This window comes from Cherax quadricarinatus, chromosome 31 (genome assembly GCF_038502225.1).
Source record: "Cherax quadricarinatus isolate ZL_2023a chromosome 31, ASM3850222v1, whole genome shotgun sequence".
In the NCBI taxonomy this organism is placed as follows: domain Eukaryota; kingdom Metazoa; phylum Arthropoda; class Malacostraca; order Decapoda; family Parastacidae; genus Cherax; species Cherax quadricarinatus.
Window position 1 is genome coordinate 33,753,606 of NC_091322.1, and position 20,611 is coordinate 33,774,216.

Sequence of the window (20,611 nt, forward strand, 5' to 3'; positions counted from 1 at the left end):
TTAGAAAGCTTAGCCCACTCTTCAAAGAATGTCAGCATTTTTCTGAAAGTGTGACATGGAGCCAGATCCTGCTGGAAAATGCCTTCTCCATCAGGAAAATCTATCCATGATGGGAAACAAATGAGTTGCCAGTATTGCATTGTATTTGTCACCATTCATTGTCCCAACAGTAAAAGTCGTCTTGGCCTTTAGCTGGAAAACTATCCCAAAACATCTTAGTTGGTGTTTTGGCGCTTGTTGAATGTATCCATTCTGAAGAGGTTCACCTTTGCTGCATCTCACTGCCACTGATATGTGCCCATGTACGTACTTCAAAATGCACCACATCTGAAAATATAACTTTTCTTCATGTATCTGTTATTCATCCCTTAGGTTTGAGTGCCCACTGCAGCCATTTTTTTCTTCATAGCAGCAGTGAATAATTTTTTCTTTACCGACTTTATGCCAACTTCAAGGAGCCTTTGTTGAACAGTTAAAAGAATTAACATTTATGTCAGCTAAAGCCAAATCTCTCTGTAGATCTTTGCTGGTTTTCTTGGGACCCTTCACACTATTTCTCATAACATTGTCATTATTAGGTGTTGTCTTGAGTTTTCTTCCACATCTTCCTTGATGCAGCTCTCCACCGTCACCAGTGTTGTCGGCTCTCTTCAGAATCCAATCAACAGTTAATTTTGATAGGCTTAAATTTTTGGCGATCTGTTTGAAAACAAGTATACAAGATATGATATAGAGTGTAATGACAGTAGTCTGCTGGACTATGTATTGGTAGATAAAAGACTGTTTGGTAGACTTCAAGATGTACATGTTTACAGAGGGGCCACATATATCACATCACGTTTTAGTTGTAGCTACAGTGAGAGTAAAAGGTAGATGGGATACAAGGAAACTGGAAGCAGCAAGTAAGAGAGAGGTGAAGGTGTATAAACAAAAGGAGGAGGCAGTTAGGGTAAGATATAAACAACTGTTGGAGGACAGATGAGCTAGTGAGAGTATAGGCAATGGGGTAGATGTATTGGGTAAGTTTAAGAATATAGTGTCAGTGTTCAGAAAATGTTTGTGGTTACAGGAAAGTGGGTGTGGAAAGGAAGAAGAGCAATTGGTGGAATGATGTAAAGAGAGTAGTAATAGAGAAAAAGTTAGCATATGAGAGGTTTTTACAGAGTAGAAGTGATGCTGAAAATAAGAAAAAGTTTTGGAGCGAGATTAATAAGTTGAGAAAGCCTAGGGAACAAATGGATTTGTTAGCCAAAATTAGGAGAGGAGAGTTATTAAAAGGAGAGTTAGAGGTACTGGGAAGATGGAGGGAATATTCTGAGGAATTGTTAAATGAGTTTCTTATGTTCTTAGGTTGATGAAGATAGGGAAGCTGTGATTTTGTGTATAGGGCAAGGAGGAGTAGCATTTTAAAGGAGTGAGGAAAAACCAGTTGCAAGTGTGGGGGAAATGAAGGGGGGAGTGGGTAGAATGAAAGGTTACCGGTAAAGCTACTGGGATTAATAGAAATGTTAAAAGCTGGTGGGGATATAATTTTGGAGTGGTTAGTGTTTTTATTTAATGTATGGAAGAGGGTAAGGTACCTAGGGATTGGTAGAGAGCATGCATAGTTCCTTTGTATAAAGGCAAAGGGGAGAAAAGAGTGTAAAAATTATAGAGGAATAAGTTCGTTGAGTAAACCTGGTAAAGTGTATGGTAGAATTATTATTGAAAGAATTAAGAGTAAAACAGAGAGCAGGATAACAGATGAACAAGGAGGCTTTAGGAAGGTTATGGGATGTATAGTCCAAGTGTTTGCAGTGAACAGTTAGGTTTAGCACTTCTTTTTGATTATAATACATAATACTAATAGATAAACAGTATTTAGATAAGGGTAAAGAGGTTTTTGTGGCATTTATGGATTTGGAAAAGGCATATATCGGTGGATAGGGGGGCAATGTTGCAGATGTGTATGGAATAGGAGGTAGGTTAGTTAAAGCAGTGAAGAGTCTTTACAAGGATAGTGAGGCTCAGGTTAGAATATGTAGGCGAGGGAGATTATTTCCCAGTAAAAGTAGTCCTTAGACCGGGATGTGTGATGTTACCATGGTTGTTCAATTTATTTATAGATGGAGTTGTAACAAGTGAATGCTCAGGTGTTGGCAAGAGGTGTGGGATTAAAAGATAAATAATCTAACAAAGTGAGAGTTGTCACAGTTGCTCTTTGCTGATGACACTGCTTTTGGGAGATTCTGATGAGAAGTTGCAGAGGTTGGTTGATGAGTTTGGTAAGGTATGTAAAAGAAGGAAATTAAAAGTGAATAAAGGAAAGAGTAAGGTGATGAGGATAAAAAAAAAATAGGTAATGGAAGATTGGATATCAGATTGGAGGGAGAGACTATGGAGGAAGTTAATGTGAATCCAGATATTGGGAGTGGAAGTGTCAGCAGATGGGTCTATGAAAGATGAGGTGAATCACAGAATTGACGAGGGGAAAAAGGCGAGTGATGCACAGAGAAGTCTGTAGAGACAAAAAAACTTTATCCATGAAAGCAAAGAGAGGAATGTATGAGAGTATAGTTATACCAATGCTCTTGTATGGGTGTGAGGCATGGGTGGTGAATGTTGCAACAAGAAGGCTGGAGGCAGTGGAAATGTCATGTCTGAGGGCAATGTGTAGTGTGAATATAATGCAGAGAATCCGTAGTTTGGAGATTAGGAGGTGCGGGATTACCAAAACAATCATCCAGAGGGCTGAGGAGGGGTTATTGAGATTGTTTCGACATGTAGAGAGGCTGGAACAAAATAGAACGACTTCGAGAGTGTATAAATCTGTAGTGGAGGGAAGGCAGGGTAGGGGTTGGCCTAGGAAAGGTTGGAGGGAGGGGGTAAAGGAGGTTTTGTCTGCAGGAGGCTTGGACTTTCAGCAAGCATGTGTGAGCCTGTTAGATAGGAGCAAATGGAGACAAATGGTTTTTAGGACTTGACGTGCTGTTGGAGTGTAAGCAAGATAACATTTATGAAGGGACTCGGGAAAACCGGCAGGCCAGAATTCATTCCAGGAGATGGGAAGTACAGTGCCGGCACTCTGAATGAAGGATGTTGATGTCGCAGTTTTATAACTGTAGTGTAAGCATGCCTCTTGCAAGACAGTGATGGAGTGAATGATGAAAGTTTTTCTTTTTTTGGGCCACCCTGTCTTGGTGGGAAACAGCTGATGTGTTAGTAAAAAAAATAACTGTTTAATACTCAAATCAGCATGTTTTCAAAGAGCTACAATACTTGCACACTTCCAAGGTATAACATCTATCATGAATTTCAGCAGTAATCATGAAATGAAGGGGAGAATTTGGCAAACCCACATTCACTCACATAGCACAACTGCAGGAATAACCTTAAGGAACAACAGCTGTTGTAGTACTGATGAGAGTTGCAGAGTAACACCACAGCTGGATGATTGCCAGAAGTCAGTAGCAAACTCTTCTGAAAAGAAAAGAACCCAAACTACATTAATGAAATTGGAGACTGAGAAATATTAACGAGATAATCACAAAATTTACTCCTCTCCCAATTAATTTGCACACTACTGTATGTGTCAGGTGGCTATCAGGCAGAACCCCTTATGGTTGAAGTTGCCCACAAATCCAGGAATCCAGCTCCTGTGTGTGTGTATGTGTGTGTGAGAGAGAGAGAGACTGCCGAACCCCTGAGGTTCGATCAAACCCAGATTAAGAACCACTGCTGTATACTAATGTTCTTGCCGTAGGACCATTATCATCCCTGACAGTTGCTTAACAATATTTCAGAGATTATGTTTTGGACCCCCTCAAGGAAGGTTCCTTGATGTTGGTGAGGGGCTCTTCATTTAGGGAATTGGATCTGTGCTCCAGTTCCCCGAATTAAGCCTGAATGCCTTCCACATCCCCCCCCAGGCGCTGTATAATCCTCCGGGTTTAGCGCTTCCCCTTGATTATAATAATAATAATATGTTTTGGACATATAAGTACAACTTAAATGGCCACACCTCCCAGTCACCAAGATTAAAATGTATATGTATTTACCCTACTTGCAAACAGAAATGGTACCCAATCAATTTAGCTAAACTTAAATTTAGTTGCCATGAACTTCCCTTCTCATTATACACAGCAGGTCAATGCTTGCCAGTGAGGAAACACAAACTAACATTGCAATAATGCTACAAATGCTGGCATTATGGACACCCAGGAAAATATTGCAGATTATTCTAAGAATGTCCAATCTATCAAGAAACAATGACATCTCTGAGGAAAGGTATAATAATCACTCTCCCTGAGTATATTTAGCTCTTTTTTTTTTTTTCTTTGCTTTTTCCAGCTGATTAAACTTTTCATGTTTTCATTCCAATAATGTCAAACATTACAACACTTGAAACTGACTTTACTTTGTTACTCTCTGGAAATACTATCCTAATTTCGTGATATTAATGAGTTGTTAACTATCAGTTGTCGAGTTGTGTTTAAAGTTAATTTTTTATAAAAAAACATATAAACTACAAAATTATGATTATTACAATAAACTGACAAACATGCCATTGAAAATTCACATTTTTCGAACTGTGAATGGGAAAATTTCAGGTTTGATCCAAGGAAAGGGAGGACAGGTCCAATTCCTTGGATCAAGAGCTCCTCATTGGTATCAAGGATGGGTATGAGGTTACAACCTCCCACAGGATGGGTATGGGGTGATTACCACCCAATGGATGGGTATGGGGTGATTACCACCCAATAGATGGGTATGGGGTGACTACCGCTCACAGAAGGCACTGGAGAGGCACCTAAAGTCAGTACCTGACCAACCGGGCTGTGGTTCGTACGTCAGCTTGCGTTTGGCCAGCAGTAACAGCCTGGTTGATCAGACACTGATCCACCATGAGGCTTGGTCTCAGACCGGGCCGCGGGGGCATTGACCCCCAAAACCCTCTCCAGCAATGGTAGGAGTGACTCGATGGGACTACCGCCCATACACACAGGATAGGTAAGATAATATTTGTTTGGAATTTTAACCCGGAGAGTCTTAGCGCTTCTTTTTTGATTATAATAATAATAATAACCCGGAGAGTTAGGAATCCAGGATAACCCAAGAAAGTTAGTGCATCATCGAGAACTGTCTCTTATTTCCATTGGGGTCCTTCAGTCTTGTCTCCCCAGGATGCGACCCACACTAGTCAACTAACATTCAGGTACCTATTTACTGCTAAGTGAACAGTGACAGCAGGTGTAAGGATATATGCCCTACGTTTCCACCCGGCAGGGAATTGAACCGCTGACATTGAGTGTGGGAGCGAGGGCGTTGCTTACCGAGCCACGGTACCTGTAATGACAGAGGTCAGCACTAGTACTCTGCCCACTGGATAAGTATGAGTGAATACTATCCACAGGATTGTTATAAGGCGAGAACTGCTACAAGATAGTTATGGGGTGACTATTGCCTAGAAGAGAGTATATGGGCATAATAAAGAACAACAAAGGAGCTTGGTCAGTAGGATATAAACAAAATAAACAATAAAAAAAATAAAAAAAATTATTTCTTTGCATAGGTTACAATGTGTGAATTCATATGGCTTAGCGCTTCTTTTTTATTATAATAATAATAATGTGAATGCATATAAAGCGTGTTGATGGGTAAAGAGAAAGCCACTAGCATGCCGGGGCATTTCGAGCAAACTAAACCTAATACTAGACATGAAAAAGAGTGGTAAATTTTAATTATATATTCTTTTTTATTACAACCGTGAGGTAGCTAATGGTTTACAGCAATTAAATTTATAGTTGAGATGAAGTATATAAAAATAACAGTATTACAATTTAGCACAATTTACAGTAATGAAATTGAAATATTTTTAGTTTGGAATAATGCTAAATTAACAGACCATTCTGGAGAAATACCTTGACTTTTGCTCACTGTAAATAAAGCATTACCACGTTGTGTACTCACCTATTTGTACTCGCCTATTTGTGGTTGCAGGGGTCGATTCATAGCTCCTGGCCCCGCCTCTTCACTGATTGCTACTAGGTCCCCTCTCTCCCTGCTCCATGAGCTTTATCATACCTCGCCTTAAAACTATGTATGGTTCCCGCCTCCACTACTTCACTTTCTAGGCTATTCCACGGCTTCACTACTCTATGACTGAAGAAATACTTCCTAACATCCCTTTGATTCATCTGAGTCTTCAACTTCCAATTGTGACCTCTTGTGTCTGTGTCCCATCTCTGGAACATCCCGTCTTTGTCCACCTCGTCTATTCCGCGCAGTATTTTATATGTCGTTATCATGTCTCCCCTGACCCTCCTGGCCTCCAGTGTCGTCAGGCCGATTTCCCTCAAACTTTCTTCGTAGGACAATCCCCGTAGCTCTGGGACTAGTCTTATTGCAAACCTTTGCACTTTCTCTAATTTCTTGACGTGCTTGACAAGGTGTGGATTCCAAACTGGTGCTGTGTGTGTTTGTGTGTGTACTCACCTATTTGTGGTTGCAGGGGTCGAGTCTTAGCTCCTGGCCCCGCCTCTTCACCGGTTGCTACTGGGCCCTCTCTCTCCCCACTCCATGAGCTTTATCAAACCTCGTCTTAAAACTGTGTATGGTTCCTGCCTCCACTACGTCATTTTCTAGGCTATTCCACTGCCTTAAAACTCTATGACTGAAGAAATACTTCCTAATATCTCTCTGACTCATTTGTGTCTTCAACTTCCAATTGTGGCCTCTTGTTTCTGTGTCCCCTCCCTGGAACATCCTGTCTTTGTCCACCTTGTCTATTCCACGCAGTATTTTATATGTCGTTATCATGTCTCCCCTGACCCTCCTGTCCTCCAGTGTCGTCAGGCCGATTTCCCTTAATCTTTCTTCATAGGACATTCCCCTTAGCTCTGGAACTAACCTTGTGGCAAACCTTTGTACTTTCTCTAGTTTCTTGACGTGCTTTATCAAGTGCGGGTTCCAAACAGGTGCTGCATACTCCAGTATGGGCCTGACATACACGGTGTACAGTGTCTTGAACGATTCCTTACTAAGGTATCGGAATGCTGTTCTCAGGTTTGCCAGGCGCCCATATGCTGCAGCAGTTATCTGATTGATGTGTGCTTCCGGAGACATGCTCGGTGTTATACTCACCCCAAGATCTTTCTCCTTGAGTGAGGTTTGCAGTCTTTGGCCACCTAGCCTATACTCTGTCTGTGGTCTTCTGTGCCCTTCCCCTATCTTCATGACTTTGCATTTGGCAGGATTAAATTCGAGAAGCCATTTGCTGGACCAGGTGTCCAGTCTGTCCAGGTCTCTTTGAAGTCCTGCCTGGTCCTCATCAGATTTAATTCTCCTCATTAACTTCACATCATCTGCAAACAGGGACACTTCTGAGTCTAACCCTTCCATCATGTCGTTCACATATACCAAAAATAGCACTGGTCCTAGGACCGACCCCTGTGGGACCCCGCTCGTCACAGGTGCCCACTGTGATACATCATTACGTACCATGACTCGTTGTTTCCTCCCTGTCAGGTATTCTCTGATCCATTGCAGTGCCCTTCCTGTTATATGCGCCTGATGCTCTAGCTTCTGCACTAATCTCTTGTGAGGAACTGTGTCAAAGGCCTTCTTGCAGTCCAAGAAGATGCAACCAACCCACCCCTCTCTCTCGTGTCTTACATCTGTTATTTTATCATAAAACTCCAGAAGGTTTGTGACACAGGATTTGCCTTCCGTGAATCCGTGCTGGTTGGCATTTATACTCTTGTTCAGTTCCAGGTGCTCCACCACTCTCCTCCTGATAATCTTCTCCATAATTTTGCATACTATACACGTCAATGACACAGGTCTATAGTTTAGTGCCTCTTTTCTGTCTCCTTTTTTAAAAATGGGAACTACATTTGCCGTCTTCCATACCTCAGGTAGTTGCCCAGTTTCCAGGGACGTGTTGAAGATTGTGGTAAGTGGCACGCACAACATATCTGCTCCCTCTCTAAGGACCCACGGGGAGATGTTGTCCGGTCCCATTGCCTTTGAGGTATCGATGTCCCTTAGCAGTTTCTTCACCTCCTCCTCATCTGTATGTATGTCGTCCAACACTTGTTGGTGTATTCTTTGCTGGTGTCCCCATCTGATCTGTCCCCCCAGAGTCCTTCCTGTCCCTACTGTAAATACTTCCTTAAATCTCGTGTTGAGCTCCTCACATACCTCTTAATCGTTTCTTGTGAGTTCTCCACCTTCTTTCCTCAGCCTTATCACCTGGTCCTTGACTGTTGTCTTCCTCCTAATGTGGCTATACAGCAATTTCGGGTCAGATTTGACTTTCGATGCTATGTCATTTTCATACTGTCGCTGGGCCTCCCTCCTTATCTGTGCATACTCGTTTCTGGCTCTTCTACTAATCTCCTTGTTTTCCTGGGTCCTATGCCTCCTGTACCTTTTCCATTCTCTGTTGCACTTAGTTTTTGCCTCCCTACACCTTCGGGTAAACCAAGGACTCGTTTTGGTCTTCCTATTATTTCTGTTTCCCTTGGGAACAAAACTTTCCTCTGCCTCCTTGCACTTTTTTGCCACATATTCCATCATCTCGTTTACTGATTTTCCTACCATTTCTCTGTCCCACTGACCCTCCTGCAGGAAGTTTCTCATACCTGTGTAGTCCCCCCTTTTATAGTTTGGCCTGTCCCCTTCAGTTCCTGTTACCTTCTCCACTTGTAACTCTACTATATAATCAAAACTCAGAACCACGTGATCGCTAGCTCCAAGGGGCCTCTCATAAGTGATGTCTTCAATGTCTGAACTGCTCAGGGTGAACACAAGATCCAGTCTTGCTGGCTCATCCTCCCCTCTCTGGTTGTGTCCCTGACATGTTGATGCATGAGGTTTTCAAGTACCACATCCATCATCTTGGCTCTCCATGTTTCGGGACCCCCATGTGGCTCCAGGTTTTCCCAGTCGATCTCCCTGTGGTTGAAATTGTCCATTACCAGTAACTTTGCTCTGCTCGAGTGAGCTCTTCTTGCCACCTCAGCCAGTGTGTCCACCATCACCCTGTTGTTTTCTTCGTACTCCTCTCTTGGCCTCCTGCAGTTCTGTGGTGGGTTATACATCACTCCAATGACCACTTTATGTTCTCCGGACTGAATTGTACCTACAATGTAGTCTCTTTCTCCAATCATGTCCATGCCTTCCATTTCCTCAAATCCCCATCGGTGTTTTATGAGCAGTGCAACCCCTCCTCCCCCTCTACTCCTTCTATCTATATCCCGTTGGGAAGATTGTGTCTGTTATTGTCTCAGCGAGTTTTGTTTCTGTGACTGCTATGATGTCTGGGGATTTTTCACTGATTCTTTCGTTCCACTCCTCATGTTTATTCGTTATTCCATCCGCGTTTGTGTACCAAACTTTCAGTTTCTTTTCTATCATTGTGGTCATGCAAGAATATTGGGGTTGGGGGAGCGAGAGCCTTGGTGGGGGCCTATATGGGGCTGTGGTGTTGGTGGGGTTTGTGATGATGGGGGTGGGGTCAGAATGCCCATAAGGGACAGCTGTTGGGGTGAGGTTTTTGATATAGGGGTTGGTGGCAGAGGGAACAGTGAGTGGGTTGTAGTATAGGTTGCTCAGTTGCGTTGGGAATGTCGCAGTTGGAGTCTTTTGGTGGGAGATTCTGTGGGGTGTGTTTTCCCTTCCTCCTGTGTCTGGGTCCTGCTCATTTTCGTCATTGCCTCTCGTTCCTCCTTGCGTCTCTGTACCCTCTCTTTCAGTGTAGTCCTTTCTTCTTGTGTTCTGTCGTGGTCGAGGTATACTCTCTGGTACCCCTGTTTGTCCCTCAGTCTTGCTTTCTCTTGCAGAATCCTGGTTCAAACTGATTCTTCCTTGAAAGTTACTCTGACAGGCCGTATCCTTCCACTCGCAAACCACCCAATTCTCTGAAAATTTGTCACCTGGGTCATATCGCCCTCACCTATTGTTTTCATGATGCCTTCAATCATTTTTTTCTCCTCCTGTTTTATTTCTTCAAAGTTGTCCCCCTTGGCTTCTTGGAGCCCGTACACAAAAACTGACCTCGCCCTTTCCTCCTCCCACTGAGTCTCCATCTGCTTCCTCTGAGGCATTTTATTTCCTTCCATTGACATGTTCTTGCCTTCAGTCCCTGTCATATCTGAAACCTCTATTCTCAGTGAACTGTCTTTCATGACCAGCTGTCCCTTGCTACTGCAGTTGGCTGTTAGAATCTCTGCATATAGCATACCTTCATTGTTTTCGGACCTGTCATTTGATCTTAGTGTGCTCCTCGTCTTTTCCCTGGCCCCATGTGGGTCTGATAGGGCCTTCGTGTACGTCATGTCTCCGTTGTTGCTTACCGTCCCCTTGTCTGCGCCTGACATTGAATTTCCTGATGTCACATCTGAATTGTCATTTGTCTCTCTAATCTGTTTCAGGCTTTGCAGTTTCTCTTCTAAGCACTGTATCCTAGCTTCTGCTGCTAAGACCTGTACTTCCCACTTCCTGCACTCTTCAGCTATCCTCTCCTCCATTTTCTTACCAAGCTCTACTACCTTCCTTCCCCACTCTTCCTCCCTTTTTTGGAGCTCTAACTCCCAGTCTTTCCTCCCTGGTTCGTCTACCAGATCACTGGTTTTCCGTCCTCTAGAGCCACCCATTTTTTTTTTTTTACCACAGACAGAAGGCTAGAGGAGGGAGAGGGTGCGAGGGGGAGAGAGAAAGGGTAGAAAGAGGGAGAGAGAGGAGAGAGAAAGGGCAGAAAGAGGGAGAGAGAGGAGAGAGTATGGGGGTGAGGGATAAGACCAAGGGGGAGAGAGAGAGAAATGTGAGGGGGAGAGAAAGGGTAGAGAGAGGGAGAAAGAGAGGGAGAGGGAGAGAGAGAGGGAGAAAGGAGGGTGAGGGAAAAGGCTATGAGAGAGAGAAATGGAGAGATGGAGAGAGAAGCCTATAGAGAGAGAGGAGGGTGAAATAGGGTTATGGGAGTGAGGGAGAGAGAGAGAGAGAGAGAGAGAGAGAGAGAGAGAGAGAGAGAGAGAGAGAGAGTAGGGGGTGTAGAGTAGGTGTGTGTGTGTGTGTGTGTGTGTGTGTGTACTCACCTAGTTGAGGTTGCGGGGGTCGAGTCCGAGCTCCTGGACTGTGTGTGTGTGTGTGTGTGTACTCACCTATTTGTACTCACCTATTTGTGGTTGCAGGGGTCGAGTCACAGCTCCTGGCCCCGCCTCTTCACTGATTGCTACTAGGTCCTCTCTCTCCCTGCCCCATGAGCTCTATCATACCTCGCCTTAAAACTATGTATGGTTCCTGCCTCCACCACATCACTTTCTAGGCTATTCCATGGCCTGACTACTCTATGACTGAAGAAATACTTCCTAACATCCTGCGTGCGTGCGTGCGTGCGTGTGTGTGTGTGTGTGTGTGTGTGTGTGTGTGTGTGTGTGTGTGTGTGTGTGTGTGTGCGAGCTTGTATGTGTGTGTGTACTCGCCTATTTGTCGTTGCAGGGGTTGAACCATAGCTCCTGTCCCCGTCTCTTCACTGATTGCTACTAGGTCCTCTCTCTCCCTGCTCCATGAGCTTTATCAAACCTCGTCTTAAAACTATGTATGGATCCTGCCTCAACTACGTCACTTTCTAGGCTGTTCCACTGCCTGGCAACTCTGTGACTGAAGAAATACTTCCTAACATCCCTTTGATACATCTGAGTCTTCAACTTCCAATTGTGACCTCTTGTTTCTGTGTCCCATCTCTGGAACATCCTGTCTTTGTCCACCTTGTTTATTCCACACAGTATGTTATATGTCGTTATCATGTCTCCCCTGACCCTCCTGTCTTCCAGTGTCGTCAGGCCGATTTCCCTTAACCGTTCTTCGTAGGACAATCCCCTTAGCTCTGGGACTAGTCTTGTTGCAAACCTTTGCACTTTCTCTAATTTCTTGACGTGCTTGCCTAGGTGTGGATTCCAAACTGGTGATGCATACTCCAGTATGGGCCTGACGTAAATGGTGTACAGAGTCTTGAGCGATTCCTGACTGAAGTATGGGAACGCTATCCTTAGGTGTGCCAGGCGCCCGTATGTTGCAGCAGTTATCTAATTGATGTGCACCTCAGGAGATGTGCTCGGTGTTATACTCACCCCAAGATCTTTTTCCTTGAGTGAGGTTTGCAATCTTTGGCCACCTAGACTATACTGTGTCTGCGGTCTTCTTTGCCCTTCCCCAGTCTTCATGACTTTGCATTTGGCAGGGTTAAATTCAAGGAGCCAGTTGCTGGACCAGGCTTGTAGCCTGTCCAGGTCTCTTTGTAGTCCTGCCTGATCCTCATCTGATTTGATTCTCCTCATTAACTTCACATCATCTGCAAACAAGGACTCTTCTGAGTCTATCCCTTCAGTTATGTCATTCATATATACCAAAAACAGCACAGGTCCTAGGACTGACCCCTGTGGAACCCCGCTTGTCACAGGCGCCCACTCTGACACCTCATCACGTGCCATGACTCGTTGTTGCCTCCCTGTCAGGTATTCTCTGATTCATTGCAGTACCTTTCCTGTTATGTGTGCCTGATCCTCTAGTTTTTGCAGTAACCTCTTGTGAGGAACTGTATCGAAGGCCTTCTTGCAGTCCAAGAAAATGCAGTCTATCCACCCCTCTCTCTTGTCTTACTTCTGTCACCTTGTCATAAAACTCTCAGTAGGTTTATGATACAGGATTTTCCTTCCCTGAAACCGTGCTGGTTGTCGATTATACACTTGTTTCTTTCCAGGTGCTCCACCACTCTCCTCCTGATGATCTTCTCCATGACTTTGCATACTATACATGTTAGTGACACAGGTCTGTAGTTTAATGTCTCATACCTGTCTCCTTTTTTAAAAATTGGGACTACATTTGCCATCTTCCATACCTCAGGGAGTTGCTTAGTTTCAATGGATGTGTTGAAGATCTTTGTTAGTGGCACACACAGCATCTCTGCTCCCTCTCTAAGGACCCACAGAGAGATGCTGTCTGGTCCCACTGCCTTTGAGGTGTCAAGATAACATAGCAGTTTCTTCACCTCCTCCTTGGTTTACCTGGAGTTTACCTGGAGAAAGTTCCGGGGGTCAATGCCCCCGCAGCCCGGTCTGTGACCAGGCCTACTGGTGGATCAGAGCCTGATCAACCAGGCTGTTGCTGTTGGCTGCACGCAAACCAACGTACGATCCACAGCCCGGCTGATCAGGAATTGACTTTAGGTGCTTGTCCAGTGCCAGCTTGAAGACTGCCAGGGGTCTGTTGGTAATCCCCTTATGTGTGCTGGGAGGCAGTTGAACAGTCTCGGGCCCCTGACACTTATTGTATGGTCTCTTAACGTGCTAGTGACACCCCTGCTTTTCATTGGGGGGATGGTGCATCGTCTGCCAAGTCTTTTGCTTTCGTAGTGAGTGATTTTCGTGTGCAAGTTCGGTACTAGTCCCTCTAGGATTTTCCAGGTGTATATAATCATGTATCTCTCCCTCCTGCATTCCAGGGAATACAGGTTTAGGAACCTCAAGCGCTCCCAGTAATTGAGGTGTTTTATCTCCGTTATGCGCGCCGTGAAAGTTCTCTGTACATTTTCTAGGTCGGCAATTTCACCTGCCTTGAAAGGTGCTGTTAGTGTGCAGCAATATTCCAGCCTAGATAGAACAAGTGACCTGAAGAGTGTCATCATGGGCTTGGCCTCCCTAGTTTTGAAGGTTCTCATTATCCATCCTGTCATTTTTCTAGCAGATGCGATTGATACAATGTTATGGTCCTTGAAGGTGATCACTCCCAGGTCTTTGACGTTGGTGTTTCGCTCTATTTTGTGGCCAGAATTTGTTTTGTACTCTGATGAAGATTTAATTTCCTCGTGTTTACCATATCTGAGTAATTGAAATTTCTCATCGTTGAACTTCATATTGTTTTCTGCAGCCCACTGAAAGATTCGGTTGATGTCCGCCTGGAGCCTTGCAGTGTCTGCAATGGAAGACACTGTCATGCAGATTCGGGTATCATCTGCAAAGGAAGACACGGTGCTGTGGCTGACATCCTTGTCTATGTCGGATATGAGGATGAGGAACAAGATGGGAGCAAGTACTGTGCCTTGTGGAATAGAGCTTTTCACCGTAGCTGCCTCGGACTTTACTCTGTTGACTACTACTCTCTGTGTTCTGTTAGTGAGGAAATTATAGATCCATCGACCAACTTTTCCTGTTATTCCTTTAGCACGCATTTTGTGCGCTATTACGCCATGGTCACACTTGTCGAAGGCTTTTGCAAAGTCTGTATATATTACATCTGCATTCTTTTTGTCTTCTAGTGCATCTAGGACCTTGTTGTAGTGATCCAATAGTTGAGACAGACAGGAGCGACCTGTTCTAAACCCATGTTGCCCTGGGTTGTGTAATTGATGGGTTTCTAGATGGGTGGTGATCTTGCTTCTTAGGACCCTTTCAAAGATTTTTATGATATGGGATGTTAGTGCTATCGGTCTGTAGTTCTTTGTTATTGCTTTACTGCCCCCTTTGTGGAGTGGGGCTATGTTTGTTGTTTTTAGTAACTGTGGGACGACCCCCGTGTCCATGCTCCCTCTCCATAGGATGGTAAAAGCTCGTGATAGGGGCTTCTTGCAGCTCTTGATGAACACGGAGTTCCATGAGTCTGGCCCTGGGGCAGAGTGCATGGGCATGTCATTTATCGCCTGTTCAAAGTCATTTGGCATCAGGATAACATCAGACAGGCTTGTGTTAACCAAATTCTGTGGCTCTCTCATAAAAAATTAATTTTGATCTTTGACTCTCAGTCTGGTTAGCGGCTTGCTAAAAAGTGAGTCATATTGGGACTTGAGTAGCTCACTCATTTCCTTGCTGTCATCTGTGTAGGACCCATCTTGTTTAAGTAGGGGCCCAATACTGGACGTTGTTCTCGACTTTGATTTGGCATAGGAGAAGAAATACTTTGGGTTTCTTTCGATTTCATTTACGGCTTTTAGTTCTCCCCGCGATTCCTGACTCCTATAAGATTCCTTTAGCTTAAGTTCGATGTTTGCTATTTCTCTGACCAGTAACTCCCTACGCATTTCAGATATATTGACCTCTTTTAGCCGCTCTGTTATTCTTTTCCATCGCCTGTAAAGGGAGCGCCTGTCTCTTTCTATTTTATATCTACTCCTCCTTTTTCTTAGAGGAATAAGCCTTGTGCATACATCGAGTGCCACCGAGTTAATCTGTTCTAGGCATAAGTTGGGGTCTGTGTTGCTTAGTCTATCTTCCCAGCTTATATCAGTTAGGACTTGGTTTACTTGGTCCCACTTTATGTTTTTGTTATTGAAGTTGAATTTGGTGAATGCTCCCTCGTGACTAATCTCATTATGTCGGTGTGGGGCTCCGCGCATACATGTCTGAACCTCAATTATGTTGTGATCTGAGTATATTGTTTTTGATATGGTGACATTTCGTATCAGATCATCATTGTTAGTGAAGATGAGGTCTAGTGTATTCTCCAGTCTAGTAGGCTCTATTATTTGCCGGTTTAAATTGAATTTTGTGCAGAGATTTAAAAGCTCGTGTGTGTGAGTTCTCATCAGAGCTACCTCCTGGTGTTATTACTGCAACAACATTATTTGCTATATTCCTCAATTTTAGGTGCCTTAAGTTGAAATCCCCCAGGAGCAAGATGTTGGGGGCCGGAGCTGGCAGATTTTCCAGACAGTGGTCAATTTTTAACAGCTGTTCCTGGAATTGCTGGGATGTTGCATCCGGAGGCTTGTAGACTACCACAATGACTAGGTTTTGGTTCTCGATCTTTACTGCTAAAACTTCCACTACATCATTTGAGGCATTAAGCAGTTCTGTGCAAACACGTGCAAACAAGTGACTCTGCGATGTACAGGCCAACCCCTTCCCCCCTTTTTGCCTGTTCACTCTGTCGCATCTGTATAGGTTGTAACCTGGGATCCATATTTCGTTGTCCAAGTGATCCTTTATGTGGGTCTCAGTGAAAGCCGTGAACATTGCATTTGCCTCTGCAAGCAGTCCACGGATGAAAGGTATTTTGTTGTTTGTTGCTGGCTTTATACCCTGTATATTTGCAAAGAAGAATGTCATCGGACTGGTGTTATTGTTGGTATTGGGGGGGGATTTTTTTTCCGGCATTAGTATCTGTATCTGTTGGTTTGGAGTGGAGGCCATCGACTGTGGTTCCACTCCAGGAATGACTGGATTTGGTGTACGATTTCTGCCATTTGCTGCCAGTTTTTTTTTTCCTTCCTGGCACTAAAAAACTTCTCTCTCTTGAGTGGCTGTGGCTACCCAGGTTTTCCCATGGCCTGGATGTTTTGTATCTTTTTGTCCCCTTTAGATGGTGTGCCTGACAATTTAAGTTATAGCACAGTCTTTCTTGTACTGAAGAGGTACAAATTTCAGGGTGAAAAAGCTTACAGGAAGGGAGTTTGCATTTTCCTGTTGTCATATGGGCATGGCATTTTCTAGGGTGGTCATAGTTGCACGTCCCATCTGTTTTTCCAGATTCCCCATGCCTGCAGATACCAAGTGCATAGTATGTGCACAGGCTTGGTTTCCATTTGCCTTGGGTTTCTGTGACTGTACTCCCTGTTGGTGCATGTTTACCTGTCTTACTCCTATCTTCACTAGCACCAACAGTGGAGCTCTCACCAGTTGTTTTTGGTAATATATCCTCACTATTGCTAGTGGAGTCCTCTTGTTTGCTATTTCCTGTGGTATTACTAGTTTGCAATATTGGTTTTATCTTATCTCTGACTACACTTGTTTCCCCACTACAGCTCCTGTCTCCCATGAGGTCATTTATATGCATTCCCTCCTGCGTATATTTCCCAACTACCTGGAAAAAATCTCCAGCTTCACCATTACTGTCTCCCAGGACAGCACCTCCAGCTTCACCATTACTGACTACCAGGACAGCACCTCCAGCTTCACCGTTACTGTCTCCCAGGACAGCACCTCCAGCTTCACCATTACTGTCTCCCAGGACAGCACCTCCAGCTTCATCATTACTGTCTCCCAGGACAGCACCTCCAGCTTCACCATTACTGACTACCAGGACAGCACCTCCAGCTTCACCATTACTGTCTCCCAGGACAGCACCTCCAGCTTCACCATTACTGTCTCCCAGGACAGCACCTCCAGCTTCACCATTACTGTCTCCCAGGACAGCACCTCCAGCTTCACCATTACTGACTACCAGGACAGCACCTCCAGTTTCACCATTACTGTCTACCAGGACAGCACCTCCAGCTTCACCATTACTGACTACCAGGACAGCACCTCCAGCTTCACCATTACTGTCTACCAGGACAGCACCTCCAGCTTCACAATTACTGTCTCCCATGACAGCACCTCCAGCTTCACCATTACTGTCTCCCAGGAAAGCACCTCCAGCTTCACCATTACTGACTACCAGGACAGCACCTCCAGCTTCACCATTACTGTCTCCCAGGACAGCACCTCCAGCTTCACCATTACTGTCTCCCAGGACAGCACCTCCAGCTTCACCATTACTGTCTCCCAGGACAGCACCTCCAGCTTCACCATTACTGTCTCCCAGGACAGCACCTCCAGCTTCACCATTACTGTCTACCAGGACAGCACCTCCAGCTTCACCATTACTGTCTACCAGGACAGCACCTCCAGCTTCACCATTACTGTCTCCCAGGACAGCACCTCCAGCTTCACCATTACTGTCTCCCAGGACAGCACCTCCAGCTTCACCATTACTGTCTCCCAGGACAGCACCTCCAGCTTCACCATTACTGTCTACCAGGACAGCACCTCCAGCTTCACCATTACTGTCTACCAGGACAGCACCTCCAGCTTCACCATTACTGTCTCCCAGGGCAAGACCTCCAGTTTCACCATTACTGTCTACCAGGACAGCACCTCCAGCTTCACCATTACTGTCTACAAGGACAGCACCTCCAGCTTCACCATTACTGTCTACCAGGACAGCACCTCCAGCTTCACCATTACTGACTACCAGGACAGCACCTCCAGCTTCACCATTACTGACTACCAGGACAGCACCTCCAGCTTCACAATTACTGTCTACCAGGACAGCACTATCAGCCCCACATTTACTGCCTCTCAGGACAGCACCTCCAGCCTCACCATTACTGTCTACCAGGACAGCACCCCCAGCTTCACAATTACTGTCTACCAGGACAGCACTATCAGCCCCACATTTACTGACTACCAGGACAGCACCTCCAGCTTCACCATTACTGACTACCAGGACAGCACCTCCAGCTTCACAATTACTGTCTACCAGGACAGCACTATCAGCCCCACATTTACTGACTACCAGGACAGCACCTCCAGCTTCACCATTACTGACTACCAGGACAGCACCTCCAGCTTTACCATTACTGTCTCCCAGGACAGCACCTCCAGCTTCACCATTACTGTCTCCCAGGACAGCACCTCCAGCTTCACCATTACTGTCTCCCAGGACAGCACCTCCAGCTTCACCATTACTAACTACCAGGACAGCACCTCCAGCTTCACCATTACTGACTACCAGGACAGCACCTCCAGCTTCACCATTACTGTCTCCCAGGACAGCACCTCCAGCTTCACCATTACTGACTACCAGGACAGCACCTCCAGCTTCACCATTACTGACTACCAGGACAGCACCTCCAGCTTCACCATTACTGACTACCAGGACAGCACCTCCAGCTTCACCATTACTGACTACCAGGACAGCACCTCCAGCTTCACAATTACTGTCTACCAGGACAGCACTATCAGCCCCACATTTACTGACTACCAGGACATCACCTCCAGCCTTACAGTTTCTGACTACATGGCCAGTATCAAGGGCAGTACCATCCAGCCCAGACTTCTTATGTTCCCATCTGTTGTAGAAAGCTTCCAGGTTGTCTATGAAAGCAGCTTTGATGTTATCCTCTTTTAATACCATTGTGATTTTAGTCCACAGATTTATCTCGTTTGGGCATATGCAAAAACACTTCCCTGATTTTATACTGCTTGTAGATAGTTCTTGGATATCTGCACAAGGGGCGTGACACCAATTTTCACAAAAAGACAATTTATCCATGTGGAAGCCCGTTTGTTTGATTGATTGCAGACTACACAGAGCTTACCATACCCCGGCCGAGATTGAACCCTCTATTAATAACCTCCTTAAAGTGAAGCTCTAGCTATTTGTATTTCTATTTCTTACTGTACTTGTATATTAGGACAGCTTACCAGAGTACGTTCCTGATTTTATATTTATTGTTTGTGTTTGATAAGGGCGCCTACAATTCCATCTGTTTACAGTCTGCTTTGTCCAACGAATCCGTTTGAAACCGGTCGAGGGTTCGGACCAGTCGAGGGTTCGGCCAGTCTGGTCTGATCAGTGGGACACTTATTTAAAACATACTGGTCGGTGATTTGGGCTAACACATGAAGGATCTACTAGAAATTATCTACCCGAGTAATATGTGATTTGATTGATACAGAAGTATAACTTGCGTGTTGAAGAACTGGTGATTGCTGGCAGCTCCTACAATGACGAACGGTCGAGCCTCAACCTTTGTAAATTGTGAGTTCATTACCTTTGTAAATTGTGAGTTCATTACCTTTGTAAATTGTGAGTTCATTACCTCTGTAACTTGCTCAGCTATCAAAACTTTGGAGTCCAGTCCCTGGACCAATTATGTACCTCTGTAATCTTTTGACTACCGCCCACAGGATGGGTATGGGGTGCATAATAAACATATTAAACAAACTAAACTAACTCAACCCTTGTTTATCGATCATTGTATCTAGCTTTTCTAGGTTTTTTCTGTCTCCACCACAACAAATGCTATATTATCACTATAGTTGACTGGTGGAAATTTTTTGGAGGAAAGACGCTTTTTCTGTAGTAATATTTGCTTCTCGTTGTGTATATTGCGACTGCTGGTAACTACAGGTTATGAAATTCACAGTATACGTCTGGTATTTCAAGAAAAGAGAAACAAATGAAAGTCACTCCACTCCACTAAGTACCATTATATTATGCTACTACAACACTGTATTCTGCTATTCACTGATATCACTAGATTATATGCGAGGTACACTAGCAGGCCAGGAAGATTATTAAAACAGCTGACCTGTGCGGCAAGTTTCTGGCGACTTCTGGCACCTACCTCTATAGGCTTATCACTTCATTTACAAATTCACCTGTTTTCAAATGACACTTTAGCCTTATCATCTATATACTAGGGAGCCACTGTAGTATACACTATACACTGTATATACACAATGTTATCAGGGAGACTTTCTTTCCTCTGACAAAGAAAGGTTCTATTATTGTGGAAAATTGCATTTATCTGAATGTAACTAATTATGTACATAACAGTAAACGATAACAAAGATAATTATTATTTATCAATGTTACATAGACAAGTAGGAATTTGGGACACCTAGGTCGCAAAAGTGTTCCCTTTCGATACCTACCACTGTCATATCCACAAGTTGCTCTGGACCTATTAATTAAATGAAATATACATACACCAGGAATACTGGTAAATATATAAATTTGTGGACTGTATATTAAAAATAATAAATGGTTATATATATACACAATTACATAACAGAAGGAAAATATATCT

General features: G+C 44.4%; 1 long non-coding RNA gene across 1 annotated transcript; it reads right to left on the bottom strand.

The window, feature by feature from the left end:
* Positions 1–308: 308 nt before the first annotated feature.
* LOC138853482 (uncharacterized) lies at positions 309–19,321 on the bottom strand. Its single transcript, XR_011392669.1, has 3 exons — positions 19,221–19,321; positions 3,349–3,459; positions 309–699 (listed from the first exon to the last, which is right to left on the bottom strand). It is a non-coding gene; the product is annotated as an uncharacterized lncRNA (long non-coding RNA).
* Positions 19,322–20,611: the final 1,290 nt, after the last annotated feature.